The sequence below is a fragment of the Pituophis catenifer genome, unplaced genomic scaffold (genome assembly GCF_029215685.1).
Source record: "Pituophis catenifer annectens isolate HBS135680 unplaced genomic scaffold, rPitCat1.0.hap2 SCAF_5, whole genome shotgun sequence".
NCBI classification, from domain to species: domain Eukaryota; kingdom Metazoa; phylum Chordata; class Lepidosauria; order Squamata; family Colubridae; genus Pituophis; species Pituophis catenifer.
In genome coordinates this window covers 91,676,152-91,695,048 of record NW_027256885.1, presented here as the reverse complement: position 1 = coordinate 91,695,048, position 18,897 = coordinate 91,676,152, and positions in this window count along the sequence as shown.

The following is an 18,897-nucleotide window of genomic DNA, read 5'->3' as shown; positions in this document are numbered from 1 at the left end:
ATTTGGGTAACACGCACATCTTAATGGTTGCCACCCTTCCCAAAATTGATAGCTGGAGATTTTTCCATCTTTCTAAGTCTCTGAGCATCTGGCTGTAAAGAGGAAGATAGTTATCCTCCTTTATGGAGGAACATCTGGCAGTCAACCATATACCCAGGTACTTAATTTTATTTGTTATTCTTAAACCCATTAACTGCTCCAGCTGTTGCCTTTGCATCTGAGTCATATTTTTCACTAGGATTTTAGTTTTTTCTTCATTCATCTTTAACCCCGCTACCTTCCCATACTCTCTAATCAAGCATAATAATTTCAGGCCCGAGTCCAGTGGTTGATCCAAGATAAATACAAGATCGTCTGCATAAGCCTGAACTTTAACTTCCTCCTGCCTAATCTTCATTCCTCTTACTTCCGTATTTCCTCTCACTTCTCTAAGCAGGGGCTCTAAAGTTAATACAAATAGCAATGGGGAAAGGGGACATCCCTGTCTTGTACCTCTACGAATTTGAATTCTCTCCGTCTCCTCTCCATCTATGAGAACTCTTGCAGTCTGCTCCCGGTAGATAGCTCGAATTGCCCGAATAAAATTCCCACCAAACTCCATATATTCCAATTGAGAAATCATAAATTCCCAACTGATTCTGTCAAACGCCTTTTGGGCGTCAACAAAAATTAGGGCTAATTGTTTATCCGGGCGATTTTCGAAAAATTCTAATGTATTCATGATAATTCTAAGGTTATCTCGTAGATATCTATTAGGAAGGAAGCCGTTTTGGTCTGAGTGAATGAATTGGTTAAGGAAGCAGCTAAGCCTAGCTGCAAGAACCCCCGCAAATATCTTATAATCGGAGTTTAGTAATGATATTGGCCTATAGTTCTTAATAAGAGATAGATCAGTTCCTTCTTTTGGGATAATAGAAATATAAGCCTCAGTCCAAGATACTGGAACCTGAGCCTCTTTCATAACCGCATTGAATAAATCCGTCATGTGTCTTCCTATCACGTCAAACACTATTTTGTATAATTCAACTGGAAGGCCATCTCTACCCGGGGTTTTGCCATTCGCCTGTGCTTTCATAACTGTTTCTACTTCCTCCATCGTAAATTCCGCATTAAGAATTTCCTTCATTGTTTCCGAGACTTTAGGCAAGTCCGTCTTTTCCAAATATTTCCGAATTTCACAGATATTTTCCTCTCCTTTCTGATAAAGCTGTGTGAAAAAATCCTGAGCTACCATTCTCTTGCCTTCCTTAGTACAATGGAAATTCCCAATTACATCTTTCAGCCCTTCTATTCTCCGTTGTTCCTGCTCCTTTCTAAGCCAGTAAGCCAACCATTTTCCTGTTTTATTCGCCCTTTCAAAAAAATTTTGTTTAGTCCACTTTAGTTTATTTGCTAATTCCTCTTGATCTAATAATTTAATCTGGTGTTGCCAGTACTCCCTTTCCTCTATCAATATTGTCTGGGTTAATCCATTTTGCATCCTTTCTTCCACCCGTTGTAATTTATTCAAGAGGTTGTCTCGGTGTTTCTTACCCGCCCTACGTTTGTCAATCATATATTTGATTAACCATCCCCTCATCACTGCCTTAACCGTATCCCATGTATTGTATATTGAAGTATCCTCTTTCTTATTTTCCTGGAAAAAAAGATATAACTCCTTCTTAAATTTACTCATGAATTCTTCATCTTTCAGGATACCTATATTCATTCTCCATCTACTCTTCCTACAATGTGGGATCTTCCAAGTTACCATTAGCGGGTTATGATCCGCCCACTGATTGGGCCCTATTTCCACTTCCGAGACCAGCCCCCTCAACTCAAGAGACATCCATATCATATCTATTCGGGTCCACGAGTGGTGTCTGGGAGAGAAATAAGTATATTGATTTTTATTGGGATTTCTCAACCTCCATATATCCTGTAATCCAACTTCCTCCCTTAAATCATTACATATTTTTGGTAATGTTCTCTTAATATCCTTTAACCTTCCTTGTATGTTTCCCGGGACATAATCCTGCATTCTATCCATTACAGCATTGAAATCCTCCACTAGACAGACATGTTCATATTCCAGTTCCCCCAATTTAACATATAAGTTTTGATAAAAAGTCCTCTGATTATCATTAGGGGCATAAATACAAACCAATAAAGACTTCCACTGGGCAATTTCTATTTCGAGCATGAGAACCCGGCCTTCCTGGTCAGCAAAAACCTGTTGGGATTTCAAATGATGTCGTACATATACCACTATCCCTCTTTTGTTTTGACCTGCTAATGACGTATAAGTTTTACCCAACGCCCGGCATTCTAACAAATGGTTTTGATCTTTTTTTATATGAGTCTCCTGCATGCAGACAATATCATACTTAGCCTTTCTTAATTTATTCAAAATCCTACTACGTTTATTAGGAGCATTTAAACCGTTAATATTTACAGATATCAAACGCACTAATTCCCCCATTTTCTTTTCTCACCTAAGTTTTTACTTTCCCGCTGTTATAGCCTTCTTAACTGTTTGTCTTGTCTCCCTCTGAGGTGCTGTTAATTCCTCGGCTTTTCGTATTCCCCCACCCTTCTTTCCCGCCTTTCCTTCTCTCCTCTCCTCTACCTCTTCTTCCTCTTGCGATTCCTCCAAACTTCTACTTTCCCCTTTCCTTTTAAAAGGAAGTTTCCTTTTAATTAACTACCATAGCTTGTCTGTAAAAACATGGGTGACCACTAGATGGTAGCAGATCTGCCTACATATGGTCACTGTTTTAACCAGAGATGCAGGAACTTAACCCAAGATCTATTGTGCTTGAACTAAGTACACCAAGCTAGATTTACTTTTGCTGCAATAGGTGCAACTGTAGAATTAAGATGGATAATATTAAATTTTAGATAAGTGGAGAAAGTTGGGCAGGAGGGTCTGGGCTCACCTTCCATTAGTTGATCAATTCATTTTTCCTTGGAGAGATTTGCAAAATTGCATAAGATGCAGAGAAACAAATATTGCACTTGGCTTGGCATAATGGCCCAGTCTGTCTGTCTCACATCCAAGCACACATACATACCCAAAGACCTCACAGTGCATGCTTCTCTCCTCACATTCCAGCTGACTTTTCCACCACAACAACCAAGATTCCACCCCACCCACCCACCCCCCACACCAATCCAGGTTCTATCGTTGCTCCCAGGAGCAATCATTCCAAAAAATATTAATAACAAAGCAGAGGATAATATGCAACAGAAAAAGATGTTTATTTTATACTTTGCCCCCATCAAAAGATTCACACATTCTGGGGAAGCACAGTATTATATAGCCCATGGTCCCCTGCCATGTTCTTGTAAGGCACTCATTAAATAATTTAATAGAGAGGATTCATCTGGAGTGGTGTCTTTCCCCCTCCATTTCATGTCTCCGAAGGCTTGGGCAGAATCCCCAGTAGTCCTCCAGCAGCTGTGAAGTGGTTAATAGGAGAAGAACCATCCGTAATGAGGGTGGACTGGATTCCCAGACCTTGGAGCAATTTGACCTGCAAGGAATAGAAAGCAAAAAGTCATGCATCAGGGTTTCAAAATCTCAATTGAATATTTCTAATTTGCTATCACGTTGGGGCATCTGAGATGTGTGGCTGCTCCTGCTCTTCTATAGGTAGTCCTTGACTTACAATCGTTCATTTAATGACCGTCTGAAATTATACTGGCACTGAAAAAAGTGACATGACCAGTTTTCACACGACCTTTGCAGCATCCCTGTGGTCATATGATCAAAATTTGGGTGCTTGGCAACTGGCAGGTATTTATGAAAAATGGGGCGCAACTGACTTAACAGCTGTCTTGCTTACCAATGGAAATGTTGGGCTCAATTGTGGTTGTAAGTCAAGGACTACCTGTAGTTTATTGTGCCCCGTGCTTTCTGATTCCTGGAAAAGTTTAGAGAATAAAGGAGGGAGAGAGAAAGGTGCACACACACACGGAATCCAAATAGAGTGGAAAAAAAGGAGCTACCAATGTGATTTCTTAAATACTCTGGCAACAATTCATGCAACACCATTGCATACCATTTTTTTTCTCTTACTTCCTACTAGAGAAGCTATATCAACTGATGGGTCTTCTTTAGTTTGCCTTTACTTTTCCCACTAAAGTCCTAATATAAAGTTTACTAAGATACCCATTCTATGAGCGAAATTCATTATCTGCATATAAAACAATGGATGTCATCTAAAGACTTTAAAATTCAGCATGTGCGTCTTAGTCTGACAAGCAGCTATCATCTGTCATCTATCAAGTGCAGGCACCTGCTGGCATCTACAGCCCATTGAAGAGGTTTGAAGAAAGGATTGGACAGCCATTTGTCCAGGATGCAATAAAGTCTCCTGCCTTGAGCAGGGGTTGGGCTATCAGACCTCCAAGGTCCCTTCCAGTCCTATGATTTCATGATTCTATAAGTTGTTATGCCAGAATAGTACAAAGTCACAGGCAGAATCTGACCCTTATAGTTTCTTCTTTGTTATATATCTGACCAGAGATAGCTTGGTCTGTGAGAAAAATCAAACACAAAATCCAAACTGATGCAATGCTTTTGCTAGGAACAACCAAACTTTTGATTTCTCCAGAATTCTTCATCAAGCATAGAGGTACAAATGGCAGGAACGGAAAGCAGAAGCAAAGTTAAAGAACAAGACGAGGAATTGTAGCCTACAAGTGCAGTTCAGAGCTGGCTACAAGCTAGAGGCTGAATAGAGCTGGAGAATGAGAGCATCTGTCATCAGAAGACGCTTCATATATTTCAGATATAATTATGCCTAGTATTCTGAGAGGGGGAAAAAAACAATATCCAATACAGGCTTTGTTCTGAAAATTAAAAGCATTAAATCGAGCTTCAACTGGGATCAAGCACATGAAAGCTTTAAAATTCAGTGGCTAAAAACAGAGGAAGGAAGGAATTTAAGACCACATCACACAATTCAGGGGCTACACCTCGGCCTCCAAATTTTAAGGGACAGGGCTGGTGTTTCTCAGCACTTTCTGAACATTTGATGAGTGGGGGGATTCTGGAAGCCAAACTGACCTGAAATTGCTACTTCTTTTTTCTAGGCCACTTTTAGGTAGTTTTCAGTACAAGAAGGAGGGATGGTTAAGAAGGACAGGCAGGAATGACTTGCAAAAAAAGTCTACTCCTTCACCAATTTTGAAAAGGCCCAGTCTGGCCTGAAAAATTGAACTTTCAAGCCATTTACGGATGAGAATACATAACGAGAGGCCTTCTGCTCCTATCCTCAGCTTTTTTTTGAAGGAAAAAAAATCAAATCAGCCCAGGACTAAGTAGTAAACACAGAAAAAGGGGGGGGGGGAATGCTTAGAGTGGATTGGAAAGATGCAAAATCAGTTACTCTATTGAGGTGGAAAGAAGGTAAATAAGAGAAAATAAAAGGTGAATAAAAGAAATAATCATTCCAAGTCAGGTATATAAAGTCAGATCAAATCCTATGAACTCTAAGCAACCTTTGAATGAACTCATCTATTCACTTAAGGATACGTGCTGGCTAAAGGCAGCTGGACTGTATTATTAGTAAAATATATCTTCTGATGAGGTTCAACTGTCATCCAGCAGAAAAGTTAAGAGTGGAGTTTGGTGAATGGAACTAAGCAATTAGTTCATGGATGTCCCCATAATTACTTGACCTATGGCCCTGTGTCAAACCCACTGATTCTATACATCTTCTTAACAGAATCAAATGTGAACATCTGGACGGATACATAGGATGCAAAAGGTTACTTATTGTTTAAAGTATAGTCATAATTTCTGCATTTAAACAATACAGCACTTAAGGAACAGTTGTAAAACATAAAGTGATGGGTTAGTTAAAGTTGTAATGGTTTAATCATGGAGTAGTGAAAATGTGTAGCCAAAATAATTGTATTAAGTAGTAGGTAATGGTTTGATAATTAGTAAAGTGTAATGTAAGTGAAATGTATTTTTAATGTAACCATATATGGAAGCCGGAAAGGCTCATAGAACTCTTTGTCTTGAAAACATATTTAAGTCGTAGAATCATAATTATTATTGTTCAGGTTGCAACAATCAAACATAGCCCTGAACCTTGCGCAAATAAACGGATCTGTTTGACCCAGGAATGTGCTTCAGCTCCTTATTTCTACAACACTATTTTTCAGATACAATGTTTTCTTCTAGCCCATTATGCTCAGCACTGGAGGGAAGATTAGCATTCACAGCCACCATCAAGAAGCTAGTTAGCCTAGAAAGGTTTGTGGGAGGACTGGCAGGACTCACCGTCTCTAGGGCAGTAGCTTGAGCCTTCAGCTTGGCCTGCAGAACCACTCCTTCTCCTTCAAGTCGGGCTGCCTCTGCTCGGGACTGGGCCTCTGCCTTGGTTGCCCCTGTGCTCTCCACAGCCGTGCTGGGAAAATAGGAAAGTGGAAGAAGAGCCCTTTAGAAACTGCATCTCACTATGCAATCAAAGACTAGATCAGCCTTCCCCAACTTGCAACCTCCAGATTTAAGGAGGAGTCCAGCTCTCATGATTCTTAGCTAGTGCTGCCTGGGACCTCAGAGAGCAGGAAAGAACTAAGTTTGGAACAAATGTCCATAGTTGGTCCTTAAAACAACATGGATCCTGCACACTCACCTCAATGCTTCCAGCTCCAACAGCTCCTTCCAGGCTTGTTCTGCCTCAGCCTGATCAAGGATTTTCTGCCATTCAAGACGACCTCGGGCCTCTTGTTCCAGCCTCTCTGCCTCATGTCTGGAGAGAGAGAGAGATGATGGCAGTGGATCAGGGGAAATGAAAACCAAAAAGGAAAACAAGCCTACCTAAGATCCATCTCTTTATTCCGGGAAAAGCTCAAAGGCGTTCTCCAGGTATAAACTAGAAGAGACTTTGTCAGGAAGGAAAGAACAGTCTGTTTCCATTTTTTCTTTGTTTTTGAGAAATCAAGAAGCTGGAGAAGAATACAGTGGTACCTTGGTACTCAACTGCTTTGAAACTCATTGAATTTAGTACTCAACACATTTTGACATGAAAATTTTGTCCTGGTACTGTTTGTTTTGTACTCAATACACAAGCTAGAACGTGTCAATGTTGGCTGCCTTGTGACTCACTATATTATTCCTTATGGGAAAAATTTGTTTGGTACCCATCGTTTTTGGTACTCATCTCAGCTCCCAAAACCAATTAATGATGAGTACCGAGGTACCACTGTAAGTGATTGGTGAGAATTCTGTAGGTTGTTTGATGATTTGAAAGCAATAGTCAGCCTCCAAAAACCAAGAAAGACATGTTGTGATTCTTCCAAGCAGATTTCTTTATTGTTCCTCACCTCTAGACAGAATCTTGCCAAACTAGAGCAGGCTACCAACCACATATAACATTCACTCTAGGAACTGTTAAGGAGGATACGTCTTCACCCTCTTTCTCTCACACAAACTGTCAGAACTGTGGGGCCTCTTGCTCCTCAGGAATGCACCCACTCCCTCCTGGGAATCCAGATGTTAGATATTGACAGGATAGTTTTCCCTCTGGTCCGCTGTTTGGGCGGGAAGAATGCTTGAACACAATTGGCTGGTTTTCCTGACAGCTCCCTATAAAAGGGCTGGCTGTTAGAGTGGCTAGCTGCTGGATTGTAAATAGTTGCTGAATAAAGAGCTGTTGTCTGAAGCCTGTCTCCAGTCTCTTCAATCCACCTATCTAACACTGGTGACAAAGGTGGGATTCTGAAGAAACTCTAAGACCAAAAAGAGCTGACAATGAAACAATCCAGCCCGGTGGCAAAAGCGAATGGTGGCCATCTTGTGAGCCAAATTCAAACACTCAGAATTGTGGCAAGCATGTCTGTGTTCCACCCGCCGGCACCATTCGACCCAGCTAAGGAGAAATGGGGCACTTATATGATGAGGTTTGAGTGCTTCATGGAAGCGAACAACTTCCTCGAGTCGTCGGACAACCGGAAAAGAGCGCTGTTCCTGAGCCATTGCGGGCATGACGTATTTGACACCGCTGAAGCATTGTCCAAACCAACTCCAGTACAATCCGTACCATGGCAAGTGCTACAAAACACACTAAAAACCTACTACGCTCCTGCCCCATCAAAAACAGTGAGGCGTTACAAATTCTGGCACCGAATGCAGCAGGACGGAGAATCTATCAATCAATTTGTCACTGCCCTACAAAAAGCCGCTGCCCACTGTGAGTTTAGAGACTTGGACGATATTTTAATAGACCAGATAATTTGGGGCGCAAAAGACCTCTGGCTGCAGAGAAGACTCTTGGCAAAGACTAATCTGACATTGCAGGCCACATTGGACGAGGCAAGGGCAACCGAGTCGTCAAATAGGGTGGCCGAGTCCCTTCAGAACCTTGCTACAGCTCCGGCTGCAACAAAACAAACTGCCACCATACATAAGAGCCATCACGAAGACGAGGACTCCGAAAGCAGCAAGGACGAGGTCTATCGCACAGAAAGGAAGAAACCCACAGATCAAGAGAATAAAAAGCAACCATGTGCCAGCTGTGGGGGGGTAGCACCCTAGGGCATCCTGCTGTTACAGGGATGCCATCTGTCGCCAATGCGATAAGAAGGGGCATCTGGCAAGAGTCTGCCGAGCGAACCTGCCCGTTAGTCATCGAGCAGCCTCAGACAGTCCAAAAGCAGAGGCCCCAAGACTATTTAGGCGGGAAACGTGGAAGCCAAGTCGCGAAACTGTAAATGCAAGAGCGCCAGAAACAAACTGCCAGACTAGAATAGGGCAGGCGAGCACCCCCTGCAGGAAGAAATTACATGTCACTGTGCAAATTGAAGGGTCGCCCTGCGACATGGAAATCTACACCGGGTCGTTGGTAGCAATTATCTCCTGACTGGCATTGAAGGCTGCTGTTCCAAGAATTCAAAAACACCAACTAGAGCGCCAACACTTGCGGCTCAGCAACTACCAGGGGAATCGGATCCCTGTCATCAGCTGCGGAACCTTCGAGGTCCAGTTCAACAAGTTCCGGGGTGACCTGACCTTAACAGTCATCGGTGGAAACCTTCCAAACCTGCTTGGATTGGACTGGTTCGACTTCCTCTGACTGGGGGTGACCGGCATCAATGCTATCGCAAGCTTGTGGGCCGATGACCTGATCCGGGAGTTCCAAGATGTGTTTAATCCGGAACTCGGCAAGTATGTGGGCACCCCAATATCATTTAGTCTAGACCCCAAGGTGGCACCAATTAGGTTGAAGCCCCGGAGGGTTCCATTTGCCCTAAAACCCAGGATAGACAAGGAACTAGATAAACTGATCTGGCGGGGCATTCTTGAACCAGTTGACCACGCTAAGTGGGAGACCCCTATTGTCACCCTGGTCAAGAGTGATGGCTCTGTGTGCATCTGCGCTGATTATAAGTGCACATTGAATAAAGCTCTCCAGCAGAGTGCGTACCCAGTACCCATAGTTCAGCACCTTTTGCATTCCCTGGGCCCCGGAAGGATTTTTGCAAAATTGGACCATATCAGCAGCTGCTGGTAGATGGCACTACTGCCGAGGCCCAAACCATTGTAACGCATAGAGGGGCGTTCAAATGTCACTACTTACAATTTGGTGTTAGTGTTGCCCCTGGTCTTTTCCAGAGTGTGATGGAAAGACTATTGCAGAAAATTCCTGAGGTAGTGCCATACTTCGACGATGTTTTAATTACTGCCGGTGATGAACAGCAACTTCGCTCCCATCTGAGGGAGGTGCTGTCAAAATTTAGGGCTGCAGGGCTCCGAGTAAAGGGCAGCAAATGCCAGATTGGGGTTCCCGAAGTAGAGTTCCTGGGGTACAGGATAAACGGGGAAGGCATACACCCTACCCAAAACAAAGTCAGAGCAATTCAGAAAGCCTCAGCTCCATGGAACCAGACTGAATTACAGGCTTTCCTGGGCTTGCTCAATTTCTATAGTGTTTTTTTTAAAAAATAAGGCCACTGTTGCTGAACCTCTCCACAAACTACTAGCAAAGAAGAGCCTTTGGGTCTGGGGACACAAGGAAGCTGCTGCTTTTGCTGCGGTGAAACGCCTCCTTTCTACTGACAGTTTTCTAATTCAGTATAATGACACTCTACCGTTGGTGCTAGTTTGTGATGCCTCTCCTTTCGGTGTGGGGGCTGTGCTTAGCCACCGTCTCCCTAATGGAACCGAAGCCCCGGTCGCAGTGGTGAAATCTAAAATTTGTTACTACCGGCTCTGTGGGCATGGCTTGGGGTGGGTAATGTGACTGGGTGGGCGTGGCCAATTTTTTTTTTTTTACTTTTAAAACCATTTTTTCTACAACCTCTTCGGTGAAGAGGTTGTAAAAAATGCTTTCAAAAGGCTCTGACGAACCAAGCTGAGTTTTTTAAAAAGCCTCTGCCAATTAGGCAACTCAGCTTGGATTGTCAGAGGCATTTCAAAGAAAAAAAAAGGGTTTTTTTCTTTGAAATGCCTCTGACGATCCAAGCTGAGTTTTTTAAAAAGCCTCTGATGATCAGGCAACTCAGCTTGGATCATCAGAGGCATTTAAAAGAAAAAAAGGGTTTTTTTTCTTTTAAAAGCCTTTGATGATCCCAGCTGAGCCATGCGATCATCAGAGGCTTTTTTTTTTTTTACTTTTAAAAGCATTTTTTCGGCCGAAGAGGTTGTAGAAAAAACCGGGAGCATTTCACCCCTGCCCGGTCGCCTATTTCTCCAGGACACTTTCCAGCGCGGAGAGGAACTATAGCCAGCTGGAAAGGGAAGCGCTGGCTGCTGTGGCAGGGGTCAAGTGGTTTCATGAATATTTGTTTGGGAGGGATTTTGAATTGGTTACGGACCACAAACCTCTTTTGGGACTCATGGCAGGTGACCACCCCACATCCGTGGCACTGTCCCCCCGTTTTATGAGATGGGCCATATTCTTGTCGGTGTACTGCTATAAACTGATTCACCAGCCTGGAGAGACCTTGGGACATGCCGATGCTCTCAGCAGATGCCCCCTACCTGACTTATTGGACGGCCTGACCCTGGGCATTCCTGTTCTCTTTATTGACTGCCTGGACTCTGGACTCGTGACTTCTGCTGCTGTGGCAAGGCACTCGGCTAAAAATGCAACGTTCAAAAAATTTTGAACTGGGTTTGGAGGGGATGGCCAAAGGGCCCATTTGGTGCAGAGTTTAAGCCATTTGTGATTCGACAACACGAAATATCAGCACAAGGGGGTTGTTTGCTAGAGGGGGGACCAGGTAATTATACTGCCAAGTCTAAGGTATTCTGTACTAAATGCATTGCATGAGGGACATCCGGGGATTGTCCGGATGAAAGCCCTGGCTGGTAGTTTTGTGTGGTGGCCCAATATGGACCAAGAGATACAGGAATGGGTAGCAAAGTCCCAACCCTGCCAGGAATCACAGCCCGCTCCCCCTAAAGCACCCATCCAAGAGTGGGACCGCCCAAGAGCCCCCTGGTCGAGGATCCACATTGATTTTGCAGGGCCCTTCCATGGCCAGACATTTTTAGTGGTCGTGGATGCCTATTCCAAGTGGATGGAAATCATCCTTATGGGCACCACTACTGCAGACGCAGTAATCAAAGTGCTCCGAAAACTATTCGCAACTCATGGTTTGCCTGATGTCCTTGTGTTGGACAATGGCCCGCAATTTACGGCCACCCAATTTGAGGGGTTCCTGGCAGAATTGGGAATACGCCATGCTCTCATAGCACCTTTTCATCCAGCCAGTAACAGAGTGGCTGAAATATCTGTTAGATCTGCCAAGGAGACATTGGGCAGGTTGGCACCAGGTGATTGGCAAGAGTGGGTAGAAAAATTCCTCCTGTACCAAGACATAACACCCAGTGTGGTCACAGGCAGAAGCCCGGCAGAGCTTCTGATGGGTCACAGGCTTCGATCAGTCTTAGACCACCTGCACCCCAATTATGCCCCCGAAACAATAATTGAAATGCAGAACCGCACCAGGTCCTTTAGCATCAGGGACCTGGTTCACTCACAAAACTTTGCCAAAGGACCACTATGGCTACCTGGCAAAATAGAAAAAATCACAGGACCCAAGTCATATATTGTTAGACTAAACGACGGGCGTCAATGGAGGCGGCACATAGACCAACTACGTAGCCGCCTCAGCCCAAACAACGAAAGTCTAGAAACTGAACAAAAAGAACTTAATTCTAATCCCTTCCTAGCAGACTCAAGCCCAATGGAACCAGAGAACGCACCGGAAGAACCAGTAATCCAGCGACCCTCCTCCAGCAAACCAGTTCCCGTAGAATCCAAGGCCCCGCCCAAAAGTTTCCAGGACTTTCCAGGGGCAGAGCAAGAGGCAGCAGCAGGCACAACCTCGCAGCCTGCTGCCGCCACGCCAACTGAACCGCGCAGGTCAAGTTGAGCTAGTAAACGCCCCACCTACCTGTGTGACTACGTATGTAAAATGGATTGCTCCATCTAGGAGGGGAGAGGTGTTAGATATTGACAGGATAGTCTTCCCTCTGGTCCGGTGTTTGGGCGGGAAGAATGCTTGAACATGATTGGCTGGTTTCCCTGACAGCTCCCTATAAAAGGGCTGGCTGTTAGAGTGTCTAGCTGCTGGATTGTAAATAGTTGCTGAATAAAGAGCTGTTGTCTGAAGCCTGTCTCGTCTCTTCAATCCACCTATCTAACACCAGACTACATTCCTTTACAGCAACAGATTTGGAAATTTGAATGGCCAAAGAGAAAAAGCTTAGGAGTTTCAAACTGTCCTTAAAGTGACAGAGCTACAGTTGAATTAGGACAGCAAGAGCAGACATTTCAGAAGTCACAGAAATGGTGTTTGTCACATATCTTCATATCTGACCCTTTCTCAAGCCAAGAAAAGTAAAACAGTGACCAAAACCAAGAACGTTTCCATTTTGTGGTTTTGCTTATTCAAAAGGAGGGGTGCCCTCTGTATCAAAAATTATTTTTTTCTGGCAGCTCCTAAAGCCTTAAGCGATCCCTTTCATTTCTCTGGCTGGAGGTAGAAATCCATAGTCTATGCTCACTAAAAGCCTGTAATCACCACAGAATAAATGTAGGTTCTTCTGTTACCTTTCTCTGCAATCTGAAGAGATCACCCACCCTTGTTATCCCCGCCTTGGGGAAAACAGCCTTAATCACCAGGAGACTGTGAGTTCTAGTCATTATGCTGGCTGGGTGGCTTTGGGCCAGTCACTCTTATCTCAGCCCAACTCACCTCTCAGGATTGCTTTTGTGGGGAAAATAGGAGGTGGAAGGAATGTTAGGTATGTTCACTGCCTTGAGTTACTGATCAAGTAATAAAAGTGGAATAAAAATTAAATAAATAAATTTAAATTGCCCAGAGATTCTGGGGCATGTTACACATTTTGTTAATGATAAGAAGTGAATAGAGGGGACCTGGTTGCTTCCCACCCTGGTTGCTCCATACCGAGTAGCAGCTTCCTGAGTTGGTGGTGATCTCAATGGCGAGCTGCACACTGCGCTGGAGGGTGTCCTGTGTCCGTTGGTCTACCGGCTCCACGCTTTGAAAGTCAACACTGCTGATGACTAGGCCATTTGGGGCAAAGCACAAGGAGTTGCGCAGGGTCCCTTCTCCATCAAACCCGAAGACGGCAGCACAGATCAGACGATTTGAGTTCTTTAAATAAGACAATTCAAGAATAGAAATATTAAATATTAACCCCCTCAAAATGTCTGTCTTCACTTCACCTCACAGTGACTTCCCTCACAGTCACCTAAAGCAGTGTTTTTCAACCTTGGCAACTTTTAAGGTGTGTGGAATTCAACTGCCAGAATTCCTCAGTCAGCATACTGGCTGGGGAATTCTGGGAGTTGAAGTCCACACATCTTAAAGTTGCTGAGATTGAGAAACACTGACCTAAAGTACGTTTCTCCTCCAGCGCTCAGGTCACCGCATTGGCGCATCCCAACCTGGAAGTCTTTCTGTGCAAGAAATGTGAAGTGTTTCCAAGGATCCAGCCCAATAACTCCAGTACAAGTTAAGTTTGAATCAAAAGCATTTATTTACATATTACTTATCTCTTGCAGGTGAACATCTGGAATGCCCCTGGACTCCTGGACAGAGACTTATATACCTGGGAGGCGGAGTCAAGGTAAGGAGGGGTCAAGGGAAGGGCTAGGTGGGGTGGATGGAGTTAACCCTTGCCCTGCCATGGGAACATAATGTTAGGCATTTCCTTGTAACAAGAAAACTGTCAACTAAAATGTCTAACTCTTGTACAGATCCCCACACTATGGTTCAGCATGGGTTAACTCACTTAAACCCATCATCCCCACAATTCCACCTTACCTTTGACTCCTCCCTCCGGGTATAAAAGTCCATCCACCAAGGGAACCTCCTCTAGATCCAGTTGAATAACTGTAAAGCAAAGATGTAAGGTCAGGTACATATATGCTTGGGCCTATACCATGCCATCACTTACCAATAAATAAGTTATATTGGCAATTTGTTGTAATGAGAGTTATTGGGCTAGATCCTTCGATATAACAAAAACAACCAAGCTCAGAGAGCATCAAGGACCCCTCAAGTCTTTCTCTCTTGGTTTTATCTTACCTGGGTGGCAAAACTCCAACCAAATTAGACTTCTCTGTAGTTGCATGGATTTTGGCAGTCCTAGAATCAAATGCCTATTCTCTGTCCTTTTGTTCCTTGACATGCAGCAAGGAGGAAGAGACTGATAAAAGGAAGAAAGCAGTCTAAGGACAAGAATCTTCCATTCTTTCAAGGCCTCCATTCCAGCACTGGCAGTTTGTTGCTTCTGAAACCACAGCTGACTTGGAAGCAGCAGTTGAGAAGCTATAGCAGCAGCTCTTAATTCCCCCTTTCATTTTCTTTTACTTTTTTTAAGCTTAAAGATTTTTTTCTTAATTTGTAATATGTTAAAATGGAAAATAAATAAATATCAATTACCCAATAAAACCAACAAACAAAATAGGTTTCAAAAACAAATAGAGCATGACTTCCGGTTTGTCTGCCTCCGACGAAAGACGGTCTCTTTTTAAGGACCGCCAGCTCCGCCGCCTGTAGAGCCGCTTCGATCCCAAGAAGTGGCTTGAAAACTCCGATATCTGAAGGATTGGAGGAGGAGAGCGAGCAAGGTGCAGGTTGAGCCCCTGTGAGCCCCCAGAAAATCGCTACTGGGGTGGAAACAGGCGTGGCTCCCTTTCAACTTGCTGAGACTCCGGACGGCGTGGGACGACTCTGCTTTCCGCAGAGCAAATCGGCTGCAGCAACCATCCAAACTAAATGAAATTAACTTTAATAATTAGCGCAAACAACAACTTGAACCCTCAAATCTGGAAATTGCAAGTATTATTGTTTTTGTGACTTTCTGTTTTAAGTAAAAGTCTGAGCAAGTGAAAGCGGCTTGAAAAAATGGCGCCCGGCTTCAGCGTTAACAAGCTGAGAGTGAGAGTGGATTTGTAAAGTTATTTTAACCAGCTACAAAGTTGCGCTGCCTGTAATAAGGAGGAACAGGAGAAGAGGAAAAATTCTTTTTAAAATAAGCTTGAGCTTGCTTCAGTCTAATTCTATCCCCAATTTGATTAAACCTGGGGGATTTTTTTAGAGGACTTTGTGGTGGTGGAAAAGGAAAAAGGATTTCCTTTTTCAGAAAAGCTAATCTACGTGGCAGAATGGCTTCTAAGAAACAGGAAGGAAAGGCAGCAGGGGGGGGGATCCCCCACACATAAGCCTGAACAGCAGCTTCCTCCTGGTCAGCAGAGTCAGAAAAAAGATTTTGATGTTGAAAGTTTAAAAGAATTTATATAAAGCTGTCTTAACACTTTCAGTTCTTACAGTGGGAGAATATGTGTTGGTATAATACGTTAAGTTCTCGTAAACTGTCAATTTCTTTGGCCATGGCTAATTCCCATTTCTTTCTTTCTTCTGTGGGGAGTTTTAATACTTCTTCATATGTATTAGGTGTTGATGTATCATTATTTATATGCATTATGTAATCCTTATATTTTTTTGGTACTTGATTCCTATTGCATCTAATTGTTCTTTCTGGTCTGCTGTTGTTATCATGTAAATATCTTGCTTCCTTTTGTGTTAATGAATCTGTCACAAGTAAATGCCTTATTCTCCATTATGTAAATAGTACATGGACAGTGTGTGTCAGGGGTTAACTTATTCTTCACTTCTTAATGTATTCATACTTTACCACTCCCATACTTAGCTCCACCCATTGTATATATAAGGAGCTGCATACCTCCATTCTGTGCTTCTATCTGTGAATATTCAGTGAATATAGAATGCCTTATGTAAATAGACAGAGATATATTTGAATATCTGATTCTCGAATTATTTATTGAGTCTGATCCTGAAAATATCGTAACAATCTGGTAGCAGAGGATGGTTTAATAGACTCAATAAAAACTTAAACATGTCTAAAAGAGATAGGCCCAACACCAGGGCATACAGCAAAGAAATGGAAGCGGATCAAGAAATAATAGATGAGTCCACGAATGCAATTTCGAGAGAATCTGAAGAATACACCACAGAAGACGAAGAAATAATAAATGAAGATGATGACCAAGAAGAAAACGAAATAGAAAACAACGAACTCAGGTCAGAGATACTAAAACTTTTAAAAAGCCAAAAGAGCGATGAAAGTCTTGTCGCGAACCTCCAAGATATACTAAAAAACAACGGAGCAGCGAGAGAGAAGCACATCGCTACTAAAAAATCAAAAGACTCAAAAATAGTAAGTGATATGCCTACAGATAAAAATGCAGCGAAGAAGAAAACCAACGATCCCGCGCAAAATTTCGAATGGCAGCCATCTTGGTTCCAACAGACCCCTAAGATGAGCGAAGCAGAGCCAATCAGAATGCAGGATTCAAAATGTCTGGCGTGAAAAGCCTTACTCGATACAAAAAATGAAAGAGAAAAAATATATACCTCAGAAGAATCAGAAACAGAGAATGAAGAAGATTCAGTAGACATGCAAGTAAAGTCAGCAATGAAAACGCTTTTTGCTGCATTTGGACCAAAACTGAAGATTGCTAAAAAATCAACAAAAAAGCAAGCAAGCGAACCAACGCATCAAAATCCACCCGCTTCTATCCAGACGGCGAGAGAATCGACACCTGAACCCAGAGAGCCCTGCAGATACCACCCCATGCCGCAGACTAATCCAAGGACCAGCGCCTTCAGCAAAAGAAAACGAGCGCCCGCTATCACCAGGACTCCCAAGATCGAGCCGGAGACTGATTCATCGGAAGGAGAACAAAGCGAGGGAGCTGCAGCAGCGAGAACCTCTCTCGATGACTCCAAGAACGAAATGAACAACGCGCATGCGCAGGACTACGCAGACAACCCAGGAAGACATGGAATGCGGAGAGAATCATGCAGACTTGTAGCGAGCATCCCCACGCCGTTTTGCAACTTTAAACATCTACAAGACCACGGACTACCCCCGGTTGTAAGTAATGGACCCAACAACGTTGGGAATTTACCCAGTGACTTCCCAAAGCTGAGAATAGATGGCATTAATTTGCAAGAATGGTATCAGCAGCTCCAGGTTGTCTTTATGAAAGAAAACTTACTGTTTTTTATTACTAACCCCCCAAAAAGACCTTGGACTCTAAAGTTAGATTGCCTACACCACAGAGCATTTTTCTTATTAATTTCTAGTGTGTCTCCTGCCATGTATCACAGTATTAAGCAAAATCTGACTGTCTCAGAAATTATTCAATGCATGTTTAATTTGTTTCACAGTGAAAGCGTAGCCACTACCACAAGAATGTCTAAAGATTTCTTCTCTTCTAGGATAAAGCCAGGGGTTACCATAAGTGAACATTTAATATCTTTAAACAAGATTAGAGCAGAGCTGCACTTAAGGGGGGAGGTGATTTCAGATCAAACGATGAAAAGTGTTATCATCAATTCACTTGACCCATCATGGGATAATTATATTTCACACTTAGACACAATCAATCTAGGATACTTATCCATAGAAAGTCTATCCAATAAGTTAATAGCTGAAGACAATTCAAGGAGAAGTCGTTATAACAACCACATAGAGCACAAACAATATAAAAAGGTAGCATTTCAAGAAAGATATCATGAAACACTTAGATGCCACAATTGTGGGTCCAAAGAGCATAATAGGAGGGATTGTCCTAAAATTCTAAGAGAAAGACATAGATCAGAATATAGAAATAGGTACAACAACAGACAGTCTTCCATTGATAGACATAGGTATAGAAGTCCACCCAACTATAGAGAACATAGAGGGGGCAGAGATAATTCAAAGGATAGAAAATTTGGTTCACTGAATGGGCTAAATAAACATGACAACATTAACATACAACAACCAGAGAACAATAATTGGCTTATTGATTCTGGAGCAACTAATCACACTACAAATAATAAAAACATATTATCTTCATTTATAGAAGATAAATTTGTAATCAAAGTAGCTAATCAAGAAAAGGTTCAAGTGATAGGTAGAGGGAATGTAACCTTACCTGGCCTAGGAAAAATAGAGGGGGTATTACTAATACCTGAAATTCCTCATAACATACTTAGTGCCATAAAACTAAGCAGAGACTCTGACATTAACATTGTGTTCTCGAAAGGAAAAGCAACATTAGAGAGAAACAAAATAAATATAGGTACAGTAATAATCAAAGGAGGTCTACCTTACTTAATGACAAAGGAGGAATGGTTACACAACATTGATTCAAGTATGGAAAATGACAATGAGATAGATAATGGAGACAATAGTAACAGTGACAATGAGGAACGTGAAGTAACCCATAATCACAAAGATACACACAATATAAAAAAACCTAAGATAGGTAAACCAATTCATGATGAGTGTGCTCATGTCTTGCATAGGAAATTAGGACATGCCAGTTTTCCTGTAGTGCAAAAGAT